The sequence below is a fragment of the Homalodisca vitripennis genome, chromosome 5 (genome assembly GCF_021130785.1).
Source record: "Homalodisca vitripennis isolate AUS2020 chromosome 5, UT_GWSS_2.1, whole genome shotgun sequence".
NCBI lineage: Eukaryota > Metazoa > Arthropoda > Insecta > Hemiptera > Cicadellidae > Homalodisca > Homalodisca vitripennis.
This window is the reverse complement of record NC_060211.1, coordinates 33,058,720-33,075,559: the sequence shown is the minus strand read 5'-3', so window position 1 is coordinate 33,075,559 and position 16,840 is coordinate 33,058,720. Positions and strand designations below refer to the sequence as shown.

The window sequence follows — 16,840 nt, the reverse complement described above, 5'->3', positions numbered from 1 at the left end:
ACTTGAAAATGATGATAACATATTATTAACCGTACTCGCAATGATTACTTCTACATTGCATGATCATTGTATTTATTGTATTATTTAAACAATAGGCATATATAGTTAAAGGTATTGTTTTATGAAGTAATCAGAGGTAGTGCTTAAGTATGTAAATCGTGGACAAATAGAACAATACAATATCCATAGACTGGACCATTAACAGCTTGGCATAACAGTGATTGTAAATTAATTATGCATGCATATTAGTTGGTGGCAGTAACTATTATCATTCATATACTGTACGTTAGTATTATAGGTTATATGAACGAGTTGTAGTCCTTCAATCGTTTTTTAAATAACTTGTGACCTTTGATTTTAAATGATTGGTTACATTCATAAACGTAAGTAATGATATTCGTTTGTATTTATACTGCACAGATTTATAACGTAAAACAATGTCATATATATTTATGATTTTTATTTTATTCACAACCTTGGTTCACTCAGAGGATTTGACACAATGTCGGTTGCCCTATGAAGAGGTAATATTTTACGAGATTAAGAAGGTTGAAAATATTGTAACTTAAAGACTGGCTAATTGGTCTATAATTCTTATGTACAATTAAACATTAAAAATGATTAGGTATTATTTCATGTTAATAATAAATACAGATAATAATCTTTTTATAAACCAAACCAACTACTTACCCCATACATTTATTTCTAAATCTATATTTAGTAACAGACGTTTGTCTTTTTATATTTGCTATATAGCGATGCAATATCGAGGAATGAAGTTGTATATAGTTATACAAATGTATGTATGTATGTATGTGTGTATGTTATACAAAACATGAATGTAGTGTACTATTATCCGCATAATAGATTTCTTCATATTTATTTTTATTATCTAACATTTCTTTGATTATTTATGCCATGCGCAGATATTTACTAATATAATAAAAATGTCTTGAATTTGATAAGATTTAAAGATAAAATTATGTAATGGAAACATGAAAGATCTTTTGGACGATTATGTTAAAATATTTCGCTGTTTTTACTATACATGGAAATATTTATATTAAAGGCTCCTAATTGACAATAAACTGTTTTAATATTTCCTTTCGACTTTTGGAGCCTATTGTCATTAATGCACACAATCTAAGTCATCTTTAACACTCATGAAGATTTAAAACTCAATTTACAGATGTTAATGTTTTAATTAAATAAGTAATTTAGTAATGTTTTGAAGTGTTTTTAATGAACGCTTTGAATGAATATTGACATAACGGGACTGTAATATATCTGTCTGACTCATCATTCATATTTTCAAACATAGGAATATCCCATCTTCCAATAAACGATAGTGAAAATAGAAAGATTAGATTTTTGTGTTGTCTAATGTTGGTTGACAAAATTAATGAAGGTAATTGTGAAATTGTGCAGTGTTCCCTGCAGTCATGCTGTCGTGGAGGCACATGTGTTGACTACAGTGGATATTCCATACCTGGTCTTCAGATCTGTGTCAGTTAAGATGTACAATCCTACCCTCTACAGTGTAGGACTGCGAAGGAAATTTAAACTGTTATAAGTAACAATTACATGATAATCTTTTCTGAGTCGTTATTTTTCCTACTCTGTTATGCAAATACAAGTTAAAATCTATAAGGTTATTGTGTATGTACATCAGAAAATGTTAAATAAAATGCGTTATTGGTTGTCAGATTTTGAGATAAGGGATGGTAAATGAAAACAATTTCTAGTTATAGTGAACAATAAAGTGATATGGATAAACTATAATAAAACTTATTCAGCCTGATCCCTGGTGGATCCCTGTTAATAAAGTGGTGTTACGCTCTACAAATTAGTTATTAAACAGCATCTGTGAAATCTTATGTGGAAATAATAAATGTTTACATACTAAGAACTAATCTTGTAACGTTCAATGTTAAGAATCTTGTTTAGCGTAAACAAGTTGCTCGATCTAATTGTTTATTCTTAAATTATATTAATGAGTATTTTTTCTATCAAAAATTTAAATACAAACAAAAATAAGTAAGCGATTATGTTGAAGAACTTAAGTCAGCATAAATATGGGAAATTTGCTTCCAAATCTGTAAAAAATTAGATGTATTTATGTTTTATCTTTAGTAATGCTAAGTAGTCTCCCTTCGATTTTTCGACATTAAACTTTATTGTATTAAAAAATGTAACAATATATAAAATACAAAAAATTGCAATAATAAAAAAATACTTCTTGAAGAATAATAAATTTGTAACACGTTACTAATTGCAATTTTTACATCATACTGGAAGTCTGCTCTTGTCCGTTCCTTGAACAAGACCTTAATTAGAATATCTCGTTGTGACTAATTGGCATTTATCTTGCTCTATCATATAGCTTATAAAGAAGAATGATCGATTACTGATTGTTTAATTCGGAACGTCCTAAACTATCTATAATCAGGAACGACAGTATTGCAACAGCTCTACTAATAGTCACTTATGTCACATGATTTAAAGGAAAAAAGTACAAATTTCTTATTCAATTCAGACTACTACTGGAATATAGGTGATAGAATATCCTGTAACTTCTGGGGACTCATCTGCCTGGTACAAAGCAAAGTAGAGATATATGCGTGTGGTGTCCCCCAAGGTTCCATACTTGGTATTCTATTTTTGTATTATCAGTTGATTAGTTTTGATATCAGTTGAAATTGGATTTATTTCTGTCTGTACTTAGGATAAATGTTGTACGAGATAACCTAGAGGATTGAAATTTTTGTGAAACTCTGCTATCTTTTCATCGAAATATATTGTAATAAAAATCGGTACATTGGAAGTCTCAGTTCGTCTGTCTAAAGGCGGCTCTGACTGCATTAGTCACATGGGTAACCATGTTGACAACGAGAAAAACTCAGAATAAACAAACTATTAAACGCATTTTTATATATTGTGTAACCAGACCATGATGAAATTGCGAATACCATGTGAGGAGTTTATTTTTTTAGAATAGTGGCAAAGCATGAACATGGCCTCAAAATTTGAAAATTGTTCATAGACTCATAGTAGTGTTTTTATATACCTAGTGGTCTCCTTAAAACAGAGGGAATACTTTCTGTCTACGAGCTGAAAATCAACAGATGTTACTCACGGAATATTCAGTTTTTATATTTTTACGTGGTTTTTCAGACATAAATGATCTTGGACTCTGAGTTAGAACAATGCAGTGCCAGAAATTTGTTAGAAAATCTTTTCATCAATAAATTCATTGAATAATCTTTAATGTAGCTTCAGAAATAATTGATTGTTTAATATTTTTACCCAATTAATACTCGATGTCAGTTTTATTAAGAGGAAAAATGGATTCGCAAAGGAAAGAAATTAGATTATTTATAAACAATAACAATTTTATAAATTTATTTTGAGTGAATAATAGATCTGACTGTTTGTTTCTACTTTCAATGGTAAATCTAGCGGAACTGGACTTAATCTGTACCAAAGGGAATATTATATCAAGTGCATAGCTAATATTGTTTGCACGATCGATCGCTGCTAACCGTGCATTTATTTTGCAATCCCAGACTCTTATCAACATATTTAATGTTCTTGCTTACTCGAACTGTACGATAAAACATTGATACGGTTAGTAAAGTTTGTTGATGGCATTTAATGAAAGTTACAGAAAATATGTAATAATGTTTGTAATACTATTTCTAACACTATCAGTTATTTTAAACTTTCAAGAAATATATGGAGCCGAATTGAGTATACATGACAAGTTTTGTGCTGAGTATCTTGATTTCGTAAGTTAATATTTAGTTATAATGGAATAGTTCATAACACACTTTGTTATAAAAATCGAGTAAATGAAAATGTATTATACATTTACATGTTAAATTTGAATGTAATGTCATAGCGAAAATTTTAAAGTGAAATCGTTTAATCTTATTTGCTTATATTATTGCTAAATATCAGATGTTAAATTCATATAATTTATTAGCAAGAATTCTAACAAGTATCTAAATTTTAAAATTATATATGTATGCATACATAAACTAAATTTGTATATCTAGAATTAGCCTAATTTAATTTCAAAAACGATTGAATCACAAAATGTACTTACTCAACCAGGACTTGCGGATCTCCCATCCATGTCCCACTTGGGGGATGAGTGCGCTACCATTACACCACAGGGCCCTTACTTTTTTACTATTTTGTTTTTAGCCATTTCTGTCACATTACATTTATGTTTTGTTGAATTAAATAATATAAAATGTGTGATTGATTAGAAGGATGGTAACTAAAACTCCTACATAATATTATTTCAAATCACCAAAAACAATATCAGTATATTGTTAATGATGCACATAGTCGAGAATGCCTGTGAGTAGGATAATTATTATACCTAGAATTTTATTGAAATTTTTTACAAAACGTTTTGCAACGACAGTTCTCGACGAACTGACCTTGAACAGGTGTCGTTTCCGAGGGGAGGAATAGGCTATAAAGTAGTGTGGCCAACATGTCAAGAAGCAAATTCCTTCCGGTCGCACGACATTTGGTACACGTACTTTCTGGATGTGCCTTATTTTATTAGCCCATCTGTAGGTCTTAGCTTAGGACAAATGTTATGATAATAAAAACCAATGAGATATAATTAGGTCGTACAAGATTAAAACCATCCTATTCTAATGAGGATCAAGAAACAAGGTCAGTAATATATTTTTCCCGTTAGAGTTTTCCTTGATTAATCTGGCTAAAATCTTTCGGACCTTACCGTCCTCTATGGCAAGGAATTAGGTAATTATGCTATAAAAGGTGACTTTTATACATAAAGGAAATATGTGTAGCCATATTTTATTACAATCGCTATGTTATATCAAACAATCTGGCGCCAATTTGACTATAAAAGTCTGCTAAAGATATTTAAACCATATGAGTCAATAGATCCAATACTGAGGCAGAAGGAAATTCCAGTAAATTCCGTCGACTTGTACATTCTTCTAGGTCTTGGTATTTATAGGTTAAGATTCAATAATGTTTTAGATTATGGGAGCAATTGGTGTCTGAGACATCCAAGCCTCTAAGCTACAGGCCTCTCTTAATTTATTGACAGTTCCGGCCTCTTCGAGTTTATATTATTTATAAGGTCTTTGATACTAAGGAATTACGGCGTTCAGAAATTCTTATGAGTTATGAGTTAAAGCCTTCCAAAAAATTAAATTTAGGCTAGTTTTGGTGACTTATATCTATATTACTTTGTGTCTAATACTACTTACATGTTACAGTGTGACCCTCATCTCTTCCCATGCTGTCAGGATGGACAGCCGTTGGAGTGTAGTATAGACGAGGCATTCTTCGAGGATTCCAAATTCCACGAAAGTGCTTGGACTCAGATGACATGTAAAGGGCCTGGAGCAAGACTCTCTCCCACAGGCTAGTTCCAACACTGTCCTTTATAGTAAAGCCTATTGTATTATTTTTTGAATAGTTTTCAAATAAAAGTAATGGTTTTCTAAGTACTGACTGAATAAAACTTGATATTGTTACTTAAATTAATTTTCTGAAAAATGCTAATGTTGTTTTCTAGAGTATTGTAAACAGTTCCATAATGTGTTTTGGTTCAGTTATGTATGACCAAAATACGATACTAATCTTAAATACTGATAAAAAGATAAATGTGTACCAAATAGGATAAAACATATGTGAAATTTTGGAAGCTAAGTATTATGCATTCCAAATGCCGTGTTAAGGCTTATGTTTTCTAAGACAATTGCAGTAATGTTGAACATTACCCCAACTTTTAATAGCTAATGTATTTTTGTTAGCAATTGAGGGTTTCTACGTAATGCAAACAAAACTAAAGAAAACACACTGGCTGTTAAAATTGTTTAGTTAAACCAGAAATAATGTCATAACTGATATAGAACGATAAACGATAAACTGCAGTCCTTAACCCTAGTGTTTTTATCAATAGACATTACATTTTTTTTAACTTTAAGGTGTATATTTAGCGTTACTACGTGAACAATATAAATGATTCTTGTTTATTTAGATGAACTGAACTAATAAAACTTGAAGAGTATACGTAATTGAATGGATTTAAGTAATGGTATATGTTTTTCTTGTGATATAAAATACAATACAATTTCATGTAGAATAAACTCACACCATATCCAAGAGATGGTGTTGTGAACCGAAGGGTTAGATAATCGATTTTTAGAGAGTTCTATAACAATTACCAAATGGGTTTAGACCTATTTTCCTTATTCAACATATTTCGTACAATCAATCAGAATACAGTTTTTACTGAAACCATTCTATAAGAAAATAAATCATGGAATTAGAAGTAAATTGTTACAGGACAATTTTTGAAATTTCGTTCGTATATTTTAAAATATTTTTATATTGTACGTCTAAAAATTTTCTACTTTGTCACCAAAATATAAAAAAAATACATATTTATTAGTAGTATTACTTATAGATTTAATGTTATGTATTTACACCTTGAAGTAAACTTGTAGATTCTTAAAAGCGACGCGTTTCACACGATTAAAAATTGCCAAAAACACACTAAAATAAATAAAAAACACAAATTAAATAGCATTATTCCAGTATTCGGGCAGGGTGAGGTGAAAAAACTTGTTCCAATTATAGACCTATCGCTCTGGTGATTCTTTCTTGGAACTTTACTTTGACTTTCCGAGTCGTCAACGACCTCATTATTTATCACACGATGTTATTAAAAGGAACAATATTACGAGATAACAATTTAAAATAACATTTGGCTCGTATTGTTATTTGTGAGCTAAAGGAACTTCAGTGTGAAAAGTTGAATATAAATTGATTGGTACAATGCTTCAAAGGATACGTGTTTGATTTTCTTATTTCTCACTTCAAAATTATTGATTTGTACATCACATAACAAAGTAATTGTGATGTACTAACGACGGAACCATCATTAATGAGACGAATATTAGTGTGCCAATGGTTGAAAGAACAACTGATAGCAATTAAATTTCACTGATCTTTGATCTTTCTCACAAACACTTTCCTTTGATTATTCAACCTTTCCATCTCTAACTGTCTAGTAGTTAGTTGAAGTTAACTTGTACACCGTATAACTTTTACTTGTTACTCAGGGCACTTCAGAATACTGAATTGTAAATCTTGAGATAAATTTGTGTCACAGTCAAAGGAAATAAGACGTCAGCCTCTAGTATAAATTAAAAGCTCTTCTTGATAGGACTTCCACCGTCTCTCAGACTTTAATATATTAATTAATGTGGCATTAATGTGTCACTCACGGCAATATGAAGCGGGGTCAAAAACTGATATCAAGATCTGGCCAGACTATTCAACTTCCTTTCTTTATTCTACGTTTTGTGTACATGTCCTTATTACAATATAATTTGCAGTAATTACACGAGAATAGTTGTTACACTTATGCCAAGATATATACAATCAAAGGAGGTCGTGATAAATTATATTTATAGAGGCAAATACGTAGTTCATCTAAAAGTAGAGAAGAATGTAATTTCCCTTTGACTGAAACTTGTACATCTACCTGTCTATGTCATCTGTAATAATTGGGTGTAATACAATCGTCGATATACGTAACTCAGGACTGACTCAGTTGAACGAGTCTGGAGATAAATAATTGATTCTTTAGAAGTAGAGAGGAAAGTATATGTTAACTGCAACTGACGTTGTATGAAATCCATCTCAATCTCGTATACCTACCTCTTAAGAGAAATGAATGGTGTTATGTTATGACTTAGTTATATATAGTTTTAGTCTACTTTAACGTTATAATTATGGTTTTAATTGACGATAAACGTTATCTACATTATTGAAATACTGCATATCTGTACTAATTATAGATATTTAGAATTTCATCCGCTTTTAAATAAAAGAAAACATTTTTGTCATTGACTCTTCAACGCTGATCACTATAAAATATAACCAACGTATACTTACTATAAGTTACATAAACTCTGTAAAATGTAATTAAAAAATATGTAAGGAATTTAACTAATGATGCCCTAAATAAAACATGAATGCAATAAGGATAATTCAATATTTACATAATCATTAATAAAGCAGATGCTTATTCATATCCATGATATTTTCGATAAAAGTATTATAAATCCACATATAATTTTAATTGTTTTTAAACTAGAATGATCAAACTATTGATTTAAATTTTAAGGCGATATAAGAAACGTGTACGACAATATCCTTCACTATAGATATTTTTGTATTTGATTCATCACCACTATGATAAACTGTATGCTTACTACAAGTTTAACTCTGTAAATAGTAATAATAATAGAAAAAACATTCATGATAAAAGATCACGATGTCATAAGGATAAAAAATACAGAATTTCTTCTAATGGTGCCCTGAACAGAAAATGAATGGAATAGTGTGATTTGAATATTCTAGTCCTTAATGATGATAAAAAGTCTTTTAATATTATAATCCTATTGTAAGACAATATAAGAAGTGTGTATAATCATTCACTAAAAATTTATGCCGGTTCCATTGTGAAAAACAGATTTTTTGCTTTTCCAAAATATTGTTTGAATGTAGCTGGAGTAACTATAATGACATATAACTTCCAGATTCCCACAAAATTCAAATCAGTAAAAAAGTGCATTATACTGATCAGTAAAATAAATTTAGCAAATGTGCAATCTAAGCCACACTCAAATACATTATATTAATAAATGAATACCGTATAGGGCTAAGATAAATATCATTGTATTAAGAATACTACAAATAATAAGGTAATATTATATTTCTTCGTTATTTATTTTAATAGTTTGGCCTCTTACTCATGTAATATATGGCGTTAAAGCTACAGCATGAAATATTCAATTTACAGGGCAGAACAGGGAAGAGTGGTGGCATGCCGCAAACTTTACTCAATCCAATAACGTAATGCTTTTAGTGATGCAATTTCGTTATTAAATCGTCAACTACATCTGATGAAAGTGACTGTAAATGACCAGCACTCGTGTAACAATTGGTAATCAAATGACAATTCATTTAAGTTTGAGTTAATAGATTTTTAGTATATTCACGGCTTTATGACCAATTTTAAATCAAAGTTTATATATATATATATATATATATATATATATATATATATATATATATATATATATATATATATATATATATATATATAGGCTCTGCACTGTTAGTTTTCAAATATGGAGTCGGGTAGCAAATGTAAGGGAAAGGGAGCTAGTACAATTCTAAAACTAGCTAGTACAAGAGCCGAGGGCATATTTGCATTGTATACAGCCTGGGATTTCCTTAAAATCGACACAGGGATTTTCTCTAAGAATTAAATTGATAGTCAGATATATTAGTTTTGTGAAGGTCAAAATTGCAGGATTTCAAAAGAGATAAATTATGAAACTATTTTTCAGATCATATTTTCCTCTGAGATAACACTTCTGAAACCAATCATAAGAGCTAAATAAGTATACAGACATTGATATATGTGCAGCTTTTAATCTTTTCATAAAGATATCTGAAGTTGGTATTACTATTGCCAAGTTGATTTCCAAAATCATACCAAGTTGCCTGATATCATACTTGGCAAAATCAATCTTTTTTATTGGGATTGGGAATATTAACAGTTAATAATGCGACCACTCATGTAAATTTCAACTAAAACGTGTAATACAGAGTCCTATTTTGTAAATGTAACGGACGTACCTACTTCAGCAGTTAATAACATAAAATCTAGTGCCGTAAATGGAGAGGATAATTCAATACCTATGTTGGTAGCTGTGTAAGCTTTGGTGGCGCTGATCGGTCTAATGGATGTCTCTTTACAATTAAGAAATTAACTTACAAATTTGAAAACTTTCATTTCTTACACATTAACGTTTTTGGTATTTGGTCCTAATCACCTCTAAAACTAACAAACATTTGAGTCCAAAATAGAATTTCAGCACGTATCTAGATTTAGAAAAAGCAATAGTATCTGTACGGCACTCTCAAATATTTTTTCATCTCGCGAATGGAAATTAGATAAAGAAAGATAACACTGTTGATTTGCTTCATTATTTGTAAGCTTTAGGATTTATTAGTAAATAGTTTTTAAGAAAGAAAGAGTGAGATAGTTCCAAACTTCTTTGGATAGACACGGCAGATTACCGAAATGAGTGGCGACTTTCGTCTTTCTTGGTAGCTGGATAGCGAGGTATTCTCCAAGGCAGATGTATTGGCCCAATTTTGTTCAATCTATACAAAGTTTTCATATTCCTACCTAAGTAGGAATATGAACTATCGTGCTTCTCAGCTTTGAAAGACAAGTGTCTTTCAAAAAGCTATATCAGTAAGGGAATCTCACGCACTGTATAAATCATTCCCCGCAGTAAACTAAATTTATCGTTCAACCCCTATAATTTTACAGTTGCTGTTAGTGGTAGGGGTCGGTACTTCCTCGACGACAGGCTTTCAAAAAGCTATATCAGTAAGGGAATCTCACGCATTCCCCACAGTAAACTAAATTTATCGTTCAACCCCTACAGTTTTACATTTGCTGTTAGTGGTAGGGGTCGGTACTTCCTCGACGACAGGCTTTCAAAAAGCTATATCAGTAAGGGAATGTCACACACTGTATATACAGTCATTCCCCGCAGAAAACTAAATTTACCATACAACCCATATAATTTAACAGCTTTTGTTAGTGTTATGGGTCAGTACTTCGTCGATGATAGGCTTTCAAAAAGCTAGATCAGTAAGGGAATATCACTTTCTGAATGAGTCATTCCCCGCAGAAAACTAAATTTACGGTGCAATCCATATAATTTAACAGTTGTTGTTAGTGGTAGGGGTCGGTAATTTGTAGATGATAGGCTTTCAAAAAGCTATATCAGTAAGGGAATCTCACCCACTGTATAAGTCATTCCCCGCAGTAAACTAAATTTATCGTTCAACCCCTAAAATTTTACATATCTTTTTAGTGACATGCTGCTCCTGGATATCTGTCAGGTCACCGAGATATAAGTGAGATCAGTTTTTGTGTATCTGGAAGGTATAAATGAGCTAGTAGAGCTATATATTGTAAATTAGTCTAGTTTACATCCATCTTATTGTATCGTGAAATGTCTTCCTAATACTACGAGGGTCAGTCAAATATAAAACAAGACTTTTAACTTTTACGTTTATTAAAGCTAAACAATACAATGATTACATGTTACTGCTTTTCTACATAGTCTCCCTCAACTCTCACACACTTTTCCCAGCGTGAGGATGGCTTATGGATCTCTTCTTCATAAAAGATTTGAGGTTGTGTCTTGAACCAATTGCACACAAATTCCTGTACTTCCTCATCACTTTCAAAACGGTTTCCACCAAGTGCTTCTTTGAGAGGACCAAAGAGGTGAAAGTCACATGGAGACAAATCTGGGCTGTAGGGAGGATTTTCCAATGTTTCCCAATGAATTTGGCGTAATTTCTCTTGGGTCAAGGCAGCTGTGTGAGGCTAGCATTGTCATGAAGCAAAATGACATCTCTGATTGGCTGATTACGCCTTTTGTTCCGAAAGGCTGCTTTTGCTTGCTCAAGAAGTTGACAGTAATAATCAGCGTTCACAGTACGACGTTCGTGTAAAAAGTCAATAAGCAAAACGCCTTTGCAGTCAAAAAAGATGGTGGCAAGAACTTTCCCAGCAGACAACCGTGTTTTGGCTTTCACAGGGCGAGTTTCGTCTTTCCTTCGCCACTCCATTGATGCCATTTTGAAATCAGGAGTGTAGTGATGGACCCACGTTTCATCACAGGTTATTATGCGATTTAAAAAGCCATTCCCCTCTCTCTCAAGCCGATTCAAAAGCCTTTGGCAAATGTCTCTCCGGGTTTGTTTTTGATCGAGAGCCAGAAGCCAAGGGACCCATCTTGCACAAATGTTCCGAAAACCCAGATGCTCTGTGACGATGGAATTCACACTACCATGACTAATTTCCACTTCACTGGCAATTTCATCTATCGTTAAGCGTCGATCATTTTCAAGAAGTTCACGAACAGCACAAATGTTCTCATTAGTCAAACTGGTCCTTGGACGCCTATTGTGACTTTCATTTTCAACTGTTTCACGTCCGCCTTTGAACTTTTTAACCCAATCGTACACTTGAGAACGTGATAACGTCTTATCCCCAAACTAATTCGTTGCGCAACTGCAGGTACAACCTCTTGTTCAGACATGGCTACAATGACAAACAAAACAGCACTGAGAACGCATTGTTGCAGCTTTCCCCCTCCTCCAGGATGCCCTCTACCACTACTGCAAACATGGCTACCTGCTACAACCTGGACGTTGGGTATAGTAATAAAAGTCCTGATTATATTTGACTGACCCTCGTATTTCTACTGCATTAAACATGGTATAGCGTGGTTCAGTGTGGATCAGCTGCAATGTGGAATATTTATAACCTGTCTAAATTTGGTATTAGTCTATACAACAACGACGTACCCGATAGACGTATCATAACGGTGCTCGTTTAGTTTGTAAACATTTTATACAGCAAGTAGATTCCTATCCTTTTTACTGTATATTACGATCGTTACTGTAATAGCCAGTGCCGAAGTGGCTATTGAACAATATCGGTGTGCTGTAAATAATTGGAAGTTACGTCTCTTTACATATTATAGGCTTGGAGCCGAGAAGAAATTTGCACTTTATAAGCATACAACTTTGTTTTCGTTAAAATCGATAGCCATTTCTATGGAAGGTTATGAAAGGATTTTAAATAGTAAACAATAATTTTTTCAGATTACGTTTTTATAGCTGAATATATTTAAACCCGATCCGTTTCACACATGTATAATAATAACGTCACCAGTAGAGTACCAGATATAATGGCTAAATACGCCGCTTTAAGAGTCAAGGTTATTCACCAATGTATATGGTTAGCTGACGATGAAACTATTTATGTACGTGTTAACAGTTTTTAATGAGTTCAAGGTAAGGAAAATATAATTTGGAGATAATATTATAGTTTCATACTTCAACCCTTGTGAAACCCTCCTATTTCGCAATACCTAAAAACCAGCAAGGCTAATGATTTATTTTATTCTTAGGGAACATTTTTTAACTGATTTAAAGAAATACCATTTTTTATATAATAGAAAACCTGATCAATGATTTCAGTTAAAGCGACAACCAAGGGTATATAAATTTGGAAATTAATCCTCCGTAAAATTAAAAACTTTACAAAATGCTGCTACTCGTATATTAATCAAAATCCAGTACATTGATTGATAGAATATATGGGATTTAGTTCGAAACAGCCTTAAAACTGGAAATACAGCTTTATATTCTGATCGTGTGAAAGGAGGTTTCCTTGGTTACATACATGCTGATGGAAATTATAAACAATAAATGTATCATTCTTTATGTATACATAAACAATATTTATTATAAAGTTTGAACTGTGGATTCACGTAATATCAGTGCTATAAAGGGAATCAAGTTAAAATGTAATGTTTCATTATCAAAAACGTATCTAAGGTACATGTTATGAAGCACGACTTCACAATAGCTTGTAAACGAGGACTGTAACTGTATATTTTACAGCGCTGAAGAACCTTACCGTAACAATCACGAGTGTTCTCGGCTCTACGACCGGTATCATGGCGCTGTAAAGTCGTACTTGGACTATTTGCTCCCTTACGACCCCATATCTCTCGGATAAGACTTGAGAAGTCACGGAGTCGTTTATACAAACTCTAGACTACTAGACTACTCTTGTAGTTTACATGTTGTTTGTTGTTCAACAATTGAACATCCTGTTGCTACCAAGTTTTCCCACAAAATGGTGCCTTTGCTTTTGTAATAATGTTGTTAGAGTTAATATTGTGCACAGTTAACGTGAATGTCAATATGTTAATTGGCATGCTGTTCTTGGCTGATAAATGACCATAAAATCACAAAACACAAAAACATTTTGGAAAAATATATTGTTTTCCATATTGCAAAATTTTTCCTATACATTACTAGTAAAAATATAAATATGACAAAAAATAACTTACCTTAGCAATCCTGGCTTTTTCTATGTTTTTCATCTTCGCTGTGAAACGGCCATACCTTATGTAAAACACAGAAACCCATTGGGAACATATATTGCTTCACCGATAGAATAGTGTTTACTATATAATACTAATACACATAAACATACGAAATAGGACAGGATTACGCCACACTACGCGTCACATAAGAAGTTTGCCAAAGCTAGGTGTAAATATTCATTTATATTGCCCATGTTATTAGGCTATTGTATATGTGCTAGTACGCTACTCATTAAAATGTCATGATTGTAATTTGTTTAGAAAAACATTAATTACAACGAGATTCTCTCGTTGCCATCATTGTTACCCATACAATCTGACTAAAATTGATTCCTAACGCTCAGCCAATTTCCACGGAGTGACATTCAACTTCGTCGAACTCAGTGTTCTTCGTATAATAAGAACTGAAACATGAAGCAATATTCCAACTCTACAAGTTGAGTTCGTTTTCGACATATCGTGCGAACTGTCAGAGAGACAGAAATTACATTTATTCAGCACCTCACTGACGCTCTGTCAATAAACAGGTACGCGTTAGCAATATTCTGTTCACATTCCAGTAACATGTGATATTCACGAACCCTGTACAAGTTTGATGTCAAGAAAAGTAAAAAATGTGGAATTAATTGAACATATTTTTCTATGTTGATAGTAGGACGCAACAAAAACTATAAATACTTTAAAACAAAAGCTATAATATATTCCTGCCATTATTCCTTATCTAGTTTTAAAATTTACTAGTTTTGGCGTTTTAAAATGCAAAGAAATTAAAATATCGTTCACTGAGTGATATTTTGGTTCAAATCTAATAAACTACCCTCTCCCTCTCGACCTCACTTTCATTACACATCCAAGGATGTTTTTACCCGAATAGGGTGGAGGGCGGAAATTGTTAGTGGGAGATTGGAAGAACTTTTTTTGCGAGATTTTCTAAAAAGTAAACTGAAATGATGACCACCACAGATGTCAAATAAGTCAGGTCGTTTACTCGTACTATTCCATTATTCATACACCCATACCTGTGATTCATTGGGGGGAGATTTATGAGGGGTTTCATTAATGACAGCGAAAACTACTGACAGATTAACAGATTTTTTATTGCCCTTCAAATTATTTACACGTTAGTGATTAAACATAAAAAAGAAAAAAAATATTTTAATACTCTGTAGCTCGTAAACAGGATAAAAAGAAAATTTTGAACAACGATGATGTGTTTCAATGTTATATTGCCTTCAAATTTGTACAAAAATGTAAGAAGAATGTTTTATAAGAAATTGTAAAGCCAGTCACCGTTACGAAAAATGGCGGAAAAACTTTTCATTGTAAATTTGTATATTTAATGGAAAAAATAAAGTATAGAATCCATTTAAACTTTGCTGTAGATGTAATAAATTTTCGATAATAAACAGTAGACATATACGACAGTAAACATTGGCATATTGCACCTATAGGGATCATTAAGGTGTAATATACAATTTGGTTAAACAAATATTCCATTTTTAATAAAAGCCAAATATAGAAATTCATACTACTAGATAAACACTCTATACATAACGAATAATTAGTTTATAAATGTGTGCCTTACTCTTGGAGTGTATCAGAAAAATCACAAAATAATTAATCCTTAAAATAAATTTATAATACGGAATTAAACGTAGAAGTATATAAGGGATCATACTCTCTGGAAATATTTAATTAGAATTAGACATTTACCCTGGGATAAATGCATTTACTATAGTAATTTTCTAAACAGTGTGTTCCACGTAGTATTTTAAACATTTAAGCCTCCATGAATGTTTATTTATCGGCTAATAATTTACCAACTTTACATACTTTTCAACCAGAGTATAAAGAATGGGATATCCAACAAACACATATTCCCAAAAAATAATAATAAGTGGTTCATTATGTTATTACAAAAATAAACCGTTATTACTAGTGTAATTTTATCGAAAATTTTTAAAGTATACCAATGAAAATTTGATCGTCAAATGTATTTATTCATACTTATACTAGATGTGGTATACGGAGCATATTAAAATAATAACTAAACAACGAATGTTATAAATAAATTACCGAACTGACTGTGCAATTTCCAGAGTTTATACAAAACGTTCACTACTTTTACACAAAAACACGTGAAACTATTAAATTATGTTACTAAACTACAACTGAAATTAAAATTAACATAAAAAACCAAAACTTGTATTTGTGATATAATAAAAAAACTAATTCCCTTTCTATACACACACTGTTGTATCGATCTTCCTAAAAAACCTTTGTAATTAAGTTAAAAACAAATTATGGAGCCAGCTAAAGCTTTATCTACTATATCAACCGAAATTGATAGATTATTGAAGAAAATAGGTTGTCTGCCGAAAGTGACGCCACGGACTGCTTATTGTAAGTAAGCTCTTTTGAGCCGTTGGATTATTTGAACAATCAGCTGACGTAAAATAATGCATGTATTGTTCTCTGCTGTAAACATGTGGTTGTGAGTTATTGAACATCTTCAAACTTTGAAAACCAGAACACTTTGGTAGTCTCTAAGGAGTTATTTTATTTCTGTGGACAGTGTCTTGGTTACTCGGTGGTTTTCTCCAAGTTGAATACTAACCAAAGGAAGTTGTACGACATAATGACCATCAGCACTTCAGATATTGAATAAAGTATACAGCCTCATCCTTATTTCTCTTATCAGTTATTTTTTCTGCACTTACACATTATCTACTGGTGTCTCATTGAAATACTTTCACTTCAAG

General features: G+C 31.9%; 1 long non-coding RNA gene across 1 annotated transcript; it reads left to right on the top strand.

The window, feature by feature from the left end:
- The first annotated feature begins 380 nt into the window (after positions 1 to 380).
- On the top strand, positions 381 to 1,601 carry LOC124363814. The gene is made up of 2 exons (XR_006922556.1): positions 381 to 524; positions 1,429 to 1,601. It is a non-coding gene; the product is annotated as an uncharacterized LOC124363814 (long non-coding RNA).
- The last annotated feature ends 15,239 nt before the right edge of the window (positions 1,602 to 16,840 follow it).